An 11,392-nucleotide genomic window follows, 5' to 3' on the forward strand; every position below is an offset into this window, starting at 1 on the left:
AGTATTTGTGGTTTCAAGAAAAAAGAAGAACGTGTTAAAAACTTATTTAGGGCAAACCCCATAGACCTGCTTCGTGCTTCCACCAAATCATAGATTTATATGTCATTATGCTTGCTGCACAAGAAAGTGTGAAATCCATAGGTAATGCTGCCTTCTCTGCCAGAGGTTAACCAAAAACACTCAATGGAAAAAAAGAGCCTGTCCTTCTTAAGGTACAAGCTCCCATAGCACATGCTGTGTTCTCCCCACAGAGGGGAGACAGAGCACAGCTGGTCCCAGCTCGTATAACCAGTAGAGCTCTTTTGCACAGATGACAAGGTTTCGCAGATCTGAAAATGCTGCAACTGCGTAAATCAGTCCTCCATCTGCTTTTGGCTTTGCTCCAATCCAGTTTACCTACTTACTAGTTGTGGAAACCGGGGACATGCGTTGGCCTTTTGGCTCTACGATCAGAGAAACTTAATGTACCTTTTGTACCAATGGTAACCTGAGAAGGTAGATTTGTTCGGTAGTCTTTCCCTTACAAATATTAATTGGAGTTTAACTACTTCCCAATAAGCCAGAAGCAGCAAACCAAATTTATTTTATTTTTTTTTATTTTCAAAAATCTTATGGCTCCTCAAGTATAGCTGTTTGTAGTTTAAAAGGTCCTAGGCGTATTAAAGAAAAAAATTAAAAGGGAAAAAGGAAAAAGAATAATCAGCATGAAGCAAAACACTATCAGCATGGCCTAGGAGAAACAACTTAACAGTGCTAAACATATGTAAATTGAAACACACTTTCCTACGTAGAAATTCTGTTAGAATCAAGAGGTCTTGCAGTTTGTAACACATACTACACTATGAGATTTTGCATCCTTCATTTTTCCCCAAGCACTATAAACACACACTGCCTGAAGCATCAGAGGTGGTCCACCTCGCTTGCTTAGTCCCATACCAAGTTTTATGTAGCTGAGGGCCACAAGATGCACAGAATTTACCTAGACATTAGAGTACTGCAGGTTTTACGCTAGCATCACCCTGCTGCCAGTAGCTTGACAGAGTTGACGAGCAGAGAAGTTTCACTCAGACCCCTGCAAGAGTCATATGTAACTCCAAGGTGACATGGTGGTAATTTGGGTCCTGATTTTCCTCTGAATTGAGATTCACATTTTGAATGAAACCCAGGTTAGAGACGTTTCACCTAGTCAGTGATAAATCTTGCTTTATTTCATCCTAAAGCACCAATACCACAAATGGGATAGATACACAGGACATGAACACTTGTTCACAAAGAGTACCAATAAAGCCAATAAATCCAGCTTTGATTAAGGGTTTTATTAGATGCTCACTCATAAGATTTGTTTAAGTCACAGCTATTTACAGTTATTTAGGTCTCAACAATTCTATGCACATGCGAGTACTTTAAAGACAGTGGAAATACTTAACGTGTACAGCTAAGCCACTGCCTAGAATGAAATACTTTTTTAAAAAAATATTTGACAATTTGAAAAAGTCAGAGCCCAATTTTGATGAAGCTCTTATGGAACTTTGTCTACGTGGTAGAAGCTGGCAGATTTCCTACTAGTTCCCCCTTGCTAGCTCATCAGCAGTCCACCCTGTGGGCTGAAAGGAAGCCAAAAGCCTGTAAGTTCTGGCTGTGCTCTCCCCTTCAGTCTGGATTCCCAGGGTCTGCAAGTGGCTTGCCCTGGCACTGGACTTATATTCCCATTTGCAGTCAATTTTAAAATACAGGAATGTAATTCATACATGGCTGCTTTCAAAATGCCAAAGCAATTGTCCTTCCTGACTTGGCTTTGCTGGGCATCCTCACTAGCGGCAGAACTGTAAAAAATACTGCCACAAACATGCGGCTCAAAGCAGGTCAGAACAAGCTAAGAGTAGAGCATACTAATTTTCTGCTGAGATACGAGGAGGAATTATATACTTCAGCATATTTAGCAGGACAAGATGGTTTACTACTGTACCTGAACATGCTGGAACTTAACCACATGCTTAAAGACAAAACTGAAGATACATAGCACCATTCCTCTTATCAGATATACATAACTTTCTAAAGAGCTAATCTATACTTTAGCATTTTCAAAGTAAATAATATACTTTCAAGACTGAGTATAATTACAGACCAAAACAGTTTGGACTGTAATTATAAACTTTAAACAGCTTCCATAGTTCAATATCATTACAGAAATCAGGGGAAAGATTTGGTTAAGGACAGTACATTTCCGAGAAATGCCAGAGTTTTCACAATGGTTTGTGAGCTTGTTAGCAGAGTATCACAAGAGCAATAGACAAGGACAGTCACTAACACTGGTTAAGTTTACTGTCTGGTTTACAGACAATAAACATTTGAATGAAACGCGATCAAGACCTTTCTCACAGGCATCTCGTAGGGCAACCTTCAAGGTCTTGTGACAATTTTTATTTTTATTTATTTTTCTATCAGAAAGGGAAGTCCAGCTTCCACTGTAGAAATAGAATTTGTAGGAGAGTTTAGGAGTGCAGTCTGCAAACTCTGACTTCTTTCATGGACAGACAAAAGCTTGGCCTGAGAATTCTTTTGGGCTGAAAAGACGAGCACTCCAGGTACAAGGAAACACTTCACATTTGCTATTTTACTGATCTCCTGCTTTCTAACCCTTTCCTCCATGTTTTCCATCCCCAAGAGAGTCACTTGGATCCATTTGGCTTTGAAGTACCTACACAACAAAAAAAGCTTTCTTTTCAAGAATTGAATCTGCTGCTACCAACAATATAGCTGAAATGAGTGGCAGCAGTAACCATCTGAATGGAGGCAGGCTGACCTGTAGCAGAGGCCAAAAGCAAGAGTCCAGCATTACACCTCTGCAACCCACTGCAGCAATTCTAAATTGCCCTGTATCACTTAAACCAAACACTTGGCCAATCATTAGTATTTCTCCTCACTCAGCTTGCTGATGCTATCATTGTATGTTGGTTTACAATACCGAACACATCCTTACACATGAAAGCACCTTACAACTTTGCACAGACAGAAGAAGTATTAGTTTAATCAAAAATACTTTATTACTCAGTTCTCTGATGTGGATTATCTGCAGCCTTCTCACAAAAAAAAAGGCAGTCTGAGCGTCAGTCTGCATGTCAATCTTCGCAGTGCGAGAAACCAAACAGATCAGTCATCCAACCCTTTCTGTATCAGTTTGGCACTATGCACTTATGAAATGACAACCCTGAAGGCTATCTGCACTGCTCTCTGCCAGAGGTCTGCATGGCTTAAGGAGTTTCATTTCATGGCTTCTTGTACGCAAGGCCAGGGCAGGGGGGAGGGAGCTCCTTCTCCTCCCTCTTCCTGTAATACTGGCTTAAAACAATCCGCATGTCTTTAAGACCTTTTCCCCACGTATCCCTGCTCTTCCTCCCAAGAGCCTCTGGGAGGGATAAGAAACATGCAATTGCAACTCAGAGTAAATTCTTGACAGGGAAAAAAAAAACTGGAACTCTCAGTTAATTTTAGGAAGATATTTGAAGAAGGTATGAACAAGCCTGAATGCACCAGTGAAGGACACCGTAGCCCTAAACTTGGAGGTTCAAAGAGAAACCTAGATCTGCTTACAGTGACCTTGCCAGGAACCAGCAGCCACCACTGCAGGGCAGGCAACAAAGAGCCTGGATGTGTCTGCTGGGCAGTATAGAAGAACTAGTTTCCACTCTTACCATGCAAAACCTAATAAAAATCCCAGAGCCCTGGTGTTTGCTATAGGTTGGGGTATTTTATGTGCCTGCAGAGATCGGGAAACCTTCTGTACTGAGCTATTCACTAAAAACAAATACAGAACTTGAAGTTAAAAGCCCGAGGTATTTCTGTTCTAGACTCGCAGAAAAACTCATTTTTCACAACCATGTGCAAACATTATTGAAATAACTTCAAAAAATTAAGCTTATGCATATTAATATAGTTTTAGGAGAAACTCCATCCAGCTCCACTCCATTTAAAAAACAGCTGTTCACAGAATCACAAAATGGTAGGAGTTGAAAGGAACCTCTCTGGAGATCACCTAGTCCAATCCCCCTGCCAAAGCAGGTCCACCCCGAGCAGGCCGGACAGGAATGCATCCAGGTGGGTTTTGAGTATCTGCAGAGAAGGAGACTCCACACCCTCTCTGGGCAGCCTATTCCAGTGCTCTGGTCACTCTCACAGTAAAGAAGTTTTTCCGCATGTTGAGATAGAACTTCCTATGTTCCAGCTTGTGCCCGTTGCCCCTTGTCCTGTCACTGGGCACCACTGAGAAGAGCCTGGCCTCATCTTCTTGAGAGCCACCCTTTAGATATTTATAAGCATTGATGAGATCCCCTCTCAGTCTTCTCATCTCCAGGCTAAACAGACCCAGGTCTCTGACCTTTTCCTCATAAGAGAGGCACTCCATTCCCTTGATCATCTTTGTAGCCCTCCACTGGAATCTCTCCAATAGTTCCTGTACTTCTTGAACTGAGGAGCCCAGAACTGAACACAGTACTCCAGATGAGGCCTCACCAGGGCAGAGTAGAGGGCGAGGACAACTTCCCTTGACCTGCCAGCCATGCTCTTTTTAATGTACCTCAGGAGACCATTGGTCCTCTTGGCCATAAGGGCACATTATTGCCTCATGGTCAACTTGTTGTCAACCGGGACTCCAAGGTCCCTCTCTGCAGAGCTGCTACAACTTCCCTTGACCTGCCAGCCATGCTCTTTTTAATGTACCTCAGGAGACCATTGGTCCTCTTGGCCATAAGGGCACATTATTGCCTCATGGTCAACTTGTTGTCAACCGGGACTCCAAGGTCCCTCTCTGCAGAGCTGCTTTCCAGTGGGTCAGACCCTAATCTGTGCCAGCGTATGGAGTTATTTCCTGCCCTGGTGCAGCACCCTACACCTGCCCTTGTTGAACTTAAGTTCCTCTCTGCCCAGCTCTCCAGCCTGTCCAGGTCTTGCTGTATGGCAGCACAGCCTTCTGGGGTGTCAGCCATCCCTCCCAGTTTTGTGTCATCAGCAAACTTGCTGAGAATACACTCTGTCCCCTCATTCCAGGTATTGATGAATATGTTGAACTAGACTGGACCCAGTATAGACCTCTGGGGAACACCAGTAGCTACAGGCCTCAGCTGGACTCTGCACCACTGATCACAACCCTCTGAGCTCTGCCACTCGAGCAGTTCTCAATCCACCTCACTGTCCTCTTGTCTAACCCACGCTTCCTAAGCTCACTTACAAAGATGTTATGGGAGACAGTGTGAAAATATTCACATTTCCATTTCAAGTCTGAACTGCCTAAGAACTTCATAAAACTATAGGAGCCATCACCTATGTTTTATTCATATGAATAATCCAACAAAATTAATAAGCAATATGGATCCTTAATACGGTAGATTTGAAAATTTTAATAACACATTAGCACTGTTTCAGTGAGCTTCCATGCTAGTCACAACTACAATATTTTCTTACTTTAAGCAAACAAGTCTTTAATCATAGGCGAGGCATTTACTCTAGTGAAAACATTTCAAATGTATTTTATAGAAACTTTTAAGATACTGATTACATATCTGGTGGTAAAGTTAAAACTTGCAAGAAGAGGAAAAAAATGGAAAGAAATATTAGTATCATACCTGGCAACTCTTCAGTCTAAAAACATGGGAGAAAGTGAAAAAAAAAGTATAAAATGTTGATAAACTAAGAAAAATGTCACTGAGTACACATGAATTTTCAAACTATATATTCAGCAACCAAAATTAAGGTACTGTCATAATTCAAAGCCATTAGAATATTATCTTAACCACGACAATAAAGAAACACTTGCCTGCTAGAGTGTATTAACCTGACAAGCTCAATAAATTTTGCTTGAACTGCAAACTAGAGGTCACTGCAAGTTTCACCGCGCATTTCAGATATGTGTATTTTGTATGCCTCTACAGATGTAGAACAGTTAAAAACTACACAAAGGTAATGGAATTACTAAGATAAAATTCTGCAGGCATTTATTGGCCATAGAATGGAAGGCAACACTGACAATTTGTTTATAAAAACAAAACTGTTTCTCACTTTGGTATTATCACAAATCTGATTTTCTTCCTGCAACATTTGAAAAATATTTACGTCAAGCCCTTTCAGTATCTGAAAGTAACAACTCTGAAGATACAAGCACGATGGTCATACAAGACATACAAAAAAATCCTCAAGGTATTTGAGAGAAGTAACTAGAGAAATGAAATGCATATCCGTGGGCCAAAACAAGGAGTATTAGTTGCATACCTTTGAGGGTTAACTAGCAGCTCACAAAAGGACCAGATCATCATTGCTGACAGCTGAGCAAAGACTCACTTCAGTTTTCTCAAAAGCAAGATGACTGGATAGTCAAAAAAGGGATGGGAAAGAGCTCAGAAAATAAAATGTCAGATGTGATCAGATGTCAGTGTGATCTAGCAGAGACAACTCATTTTTCCAGCACTCTACTCCCACCTTCCACAGTGACTCTGGGTAAGTTACAAGGAGCTGCATATCAGCAACATGAAATCTATTGGTAAGAAATAGCAGGGAAGAATTGAAGTTACTCAGTGTAATAAGTATATTAGCAGCCATTCCAATACAAAACAGAATACTAAGACAAGAGAGATGAGAACAAGTAGTATTAGATTATATTTCCATGAATGATGTGAATAATTTACACTTCAGGAGCACAGAAGAAATATATGGAGCCAATGTGAAATAATGGTAGACTGACTTAAATTCCATTTTAATCTCATAGCAGAGAAACAGGAATACCCATTGACATTCTATTTTTAAAGAAATAAAACCCTACGTACACCTTCAAATCCTTAATTATCAGCTGCTGAGCGCTACCAAAAAGTTGGACATTTCTGAGCAAAATTGAGAGCTTTTATTAAGGCAAGTTGAAAAGTAATTAATCAGTTGCCACACAGAAAGTAAACAATTCCCCTTTTCAAATTATTCTTAAGTATTAAGTAAATAGAGCTGCTGTTTTTGCAGGACATTTTTCAGCCAAGATACAACAAAACTGACCTTCTTAAAAACAAAACAAAAATCCCCACCAAGAAAAACCGAAAAAAAACCCACCAAACCCCAAAACCACAAACCAAGAAATAAACAAAGAAACCTTAAAACATTATCTCTCCCCTTTCCCCGCCACGCCCTCCCACCCCCCCCAAGCACATCTTATAGGAAAAAAATAATCAAGACTTTTCACCACCGAGCAGAGCAGGATTCTCCAGTTCTGCAGCATGGTGAGACAGGAAATGGGAAGCATCCTGCAGGCAACGCACTCAGCCTCCGGGTAAAGATAAGAAGGGAGGGAAGCAACAGAAAGCAACTTTCCACTTACCCAAGTTCTCCTAGTCACCTTAGAGACAAGTAATGAAGCCCTCTTAAAGGCTTTCTGTTCACTCTGCCTCAAGCCAAATAATGAACTGTAATTCTAGAGTTTTAGGTGAGAGCAGAGCAGATAAAAAGTAAAATAAGACCACCCTTGGGTCTTTGCAGAGACATCTCTGAGAACACTGAGATTAGCATTAGAAACTCAGAACTCAAACCAGATCCTGTTCTCTTATCACCACTGCTGCTGGAAAACTAGCTTTACAAGTTTGTTTAAAGAACTGCTACACGGCAACATGTAATTTCTATTTTAAACAAGCTTAAGCCAAGTTTCACCAATACTGGAAGTCAGCGAAAGCCAACAGAAGCATTCCTACGGAACCAATGTCCAGAGGATTATTTCTCTGATTTTAGCCCCATTCCTTGTGTGAGAAGGGGTGTTGCTTCCTCCAGCTCTTGAAGTGTTAATGAGGAAAAAGAATAATATTTTCTTAAATACTGAATTAATTTTTAAATGGCCTAAAAGAGACTTTATATCTACGCCTAAAGTCACCTCAGCCGCTTGTTTCCACTCCCACCCATCCTCTCCTGCACCAGGACAAACTTTTGCACAGCTGCACTATTACCTTTACTCCAACTTCAAATAACAACAAATGCATTAGCGCACTAAAGTGTCTCGTGGAGTTCAAACCCATCATTCGGAAGGAAAAACTCATCTTCAAGTCCTGTACTCTGCATGTTTGACCTTTGGCTAAGGCACAATTGCACATGTCTACACACAGGTATGGCACTGAGACTCCACTGAGTGACAGTGGAGACTGAACCTTTAGTATCACTAAATCCAATGAGACAGAAAGCTCCAGATTAGTTAGTTACAATCTATTTACTTTGCATAGGAACAAAGAAACTGCCATACCGGATCAGACCATTTAAGCAGAACCTTACCACTTGCAATAACTAAGAGTGATAAAAATCAGACATGGTAGAGGGTGACCCTCTTCCAAAAGTACTCTCAAGCCACAGAGCACAGAAAAGGTACGCAGTGAATTTTCTTTCACAGTAGCATCCAGCTCAAACTGGAAGCAGAAAATTCGGTGTCTTATTTAAGCAGCCAGTTAAAAATATCAAGCAATATGGATATGGTTATAACATAAAAATTGTATTTTACCTAAGCTAAGAACAGCCAGGGCTATATTTTTTTATCTTAGCTACATTTTAACAACATGAACAGAGATAGTTATCATCATCATTTTAGTTAAAAAAAAGAAAAAGGCAAAAAGAAGAAAAGGAAGTCAAAGGTTGTCTTGCAGCTAAACTACCTGACAAGTTTGCCATATCTAGCATATAAATTTTCAAATTAAAACACAATTTTCACGGAAGTCACACAGTACGTGGTTACTGTATGCAGAGCAGCTGAATTGCACCATTTCCTGCTTTTCATGTTTATAAAAACATGGCTGTGGCAGTATAACTAATCCTGCACTTGGGTATGTAAGAAGTCACCTACACCAATTTCAGACATAAATAAACATCACTTAAAGGGTCTTAATGTTTTAAAAGAATATTGTTAAGGTTGCAGAGAAGGAGGTGCATTTTGCCTTCATGGATTTCCCTCAAGTTACAAGAAATCATACTACAGTTATCACTGAACTGACTGTTCGGATCTTTTTATATAAATCAAATCAATATTCTGCTAGTACAGATATGGGATAAGAGGTCTGAAGCACTTTATGTTGAAGCTGCATTTCCTAGAAAAACAACTCCCTCCTACTCTTACAGTGACATAAAAAGATCGCTTACAACGTTCAGAGCTTTTAGTGAAAATATTTGCTTTACTGCCGTGACAAGCAGAATGCTCCAGAGATTAAAGAAAAAAGGTAATATTTACACTTAGACTTAATAGCAGAGTCAATTTCCCTTCTCAGCTTCATTCTGAGGCTCATGCAGGTCTCACAGCATAAACAGAAACAGAAAATCTATTTAAAAAGAAAGTAACTGTAATACCAAAGAGACTGATAGGGGGACTTTGGAGCAAGCACAGTATCTTTTACCAGCAGATCCTTACAGGAAAATACAACTACTGTATTTAGAAATAGAATAGAAAACATCCACATAATACATTATTTTGAATATGTCCTTCAGTTTGCCTCTTAATAAATGTCTGGGCAACAGCTGCACACACAAGTTTAATATGTAATACGCTAACTGTTACTCACATAAAAATTAACCTCTCTCCTTTAGCTAGAACAAGTCAATTAATATCACAGTAAAGGCAGAGAGATGTTTTAAATTCCTGATACTGCCTGACAAAGTAGTACTTTGTCTAACATCTCTTACGGGTAACACAACATACAGAATTACTGCGATACTCTACATGATCATTTATAGGATATTTCTGAAGAACCATCACTATTAACATTGCTGTGTATTTTCAACCATACTTATGGTAAATTCAAAGTAAACTATCTCACTAAAAATACTAAAGAGAAAAGCACTTGGCATTTAGTATTTTCTATGATTTGTTAACATTTCTAGTCGACTATCAGAGAGCATTTAGGAGAAGGGTCTTAACTTGTACACGCGCTCAAAACACTGACTTGTCCAAATGCAGATACTTAAAAGTAAGCAAAACTTGTCCATGTGAAAGGAAAAAAATTCCAGAGCTCTGTCATTGCTGGGGTGGACTCAGTGTTCCGGTCTTGATGTGGCATATATTAACCTTCCTGAACCTCTAACAGCAAGCCTAACTCACAGCTATCACCATGAGTCTCAGAGCTCTTTTAAAGGTATCATGACACTGATTCTTTATTTTCCTTGAAAGTCGTGAAGCTGGTTACAATCACATTATGAGATACAGTACATTATAATCTCAGCACTTCATAGAGACAAAGATAGTGCTAAGAGTCATAAGAAGACAAGGTACTTGATAAATTCATACATTATTTCCACCCCCCACCCCCAAAAAAAACCCCACTTAAGATTTCCCACTAATCCTTCTGTAAGTACAAAGGTATTTCTTATCTGTTACGACCACACCGTGCGGAGTATTTTTACACTGCCCTAGAAATAGACCGAAATCCATCTGAATTGCTGGGAATTCACATAAACAGGACATTGGTCTAGAAAACAGTTCTTATTACTGTAGTCCCAAGACAAGTCAACCTTCAAAAAAATATCCTTGAGGTTTAATTGACATAGGACATAACTAAAAAGAATATGCATGTCATGTGCCCAAACTGGAACTGGATTTTTTATGAGGTTTAAATAATTGGCCAAACTAACTGTAAGGCAGCGTTAAAATAGGTCCTTGGATGTTAATACAAAGTCCCTAAACTTTACAGTCCACATCACATACAAAAGAAATCGATATGAAATTGCCAACTTCACATCAAAATTACACCATCACCACCATAGTGCCTTCCCACACACGTACAAGTTAGACCTAGCAAGTGCACATTAAAGCTGAAATGTGCTCTGAAGTACCTAAACTTCTTCACCACGGACTTGACTTCGCTTTCATCCTGAACACTTCTACAGATGTCAAATAGAAAAGAACCGGGGCAGTTCCCTAAAACCTCAAGAAAGCAGACTTATCAAATAATACACACAGAAAGCAAATACGAGCTTCGAACACCAGGGCACTACATGAAACCACTGAAATCTATCACCTAGACTAACCTGCCACAAAATTACTTTCCCTTGGAAAAAGAGAGAGGACGCTTATGTTTGAAAGCTTTTCCCCCTTCCTTCCCTTACCAAGAATTAAAGAAATCTGTTCTGCAATAACACCATGCTGCAAATTGGAATTTAGACTTTGGAGAAGTCCTTTAAAAGAAAAATAAATAAATAAATAAATAAATATTACTCAGTTCTGTGCAGAAAACTGCCAGGAAAAGTGCCGGGAGCGGCCAGGTGCTGGCTGAGCCCCCGCAGCTGGGGCAGAGCCACAGCCCGACCCCACCGGGATGCGGGCCGGGCCGGGGTGCGTGTGTGTGTGTGGGGGGGGGAGCTCCTCTCGCCCCGCACCGCCGCCCCCCGCCCCCGCCGCCCCCCC

The 11,392-nt window shown here is 40.3% G+C and overlaps 1 protein-coding gene across 1 annotated transcript in view; it reads right to left on the reverse strand.

Annotated features, from left to right (window-relative positions):
* Positions 1 to 11,392, reverse strand: part of MAP3K1 (mitogen-activated protein kinase kinase kinase 1, E3 ubiquitin protein ligase) — a 58,403-nt gene that overhangs the window by 45,966 nt on the left and 1,045 nt on the right. The window lies entirely within an intron of this gene.

This window comes from Calidris pugnax, unplaced genomic scaffold, assembly GCF_001431845.1.
Source record: "Calidris pugnax isolate Ruff unplaced genomic scaffold, ASM143184v1 scaffold273, whole genome shotgun sequence".
Classification (NCBI taxonomy): domain Eukaryota; kingdom Metazoa; phylum Chordata; class Aves; order Charadriiformes; family Scolopacidae; genus Calidris; species Calidris pugnax.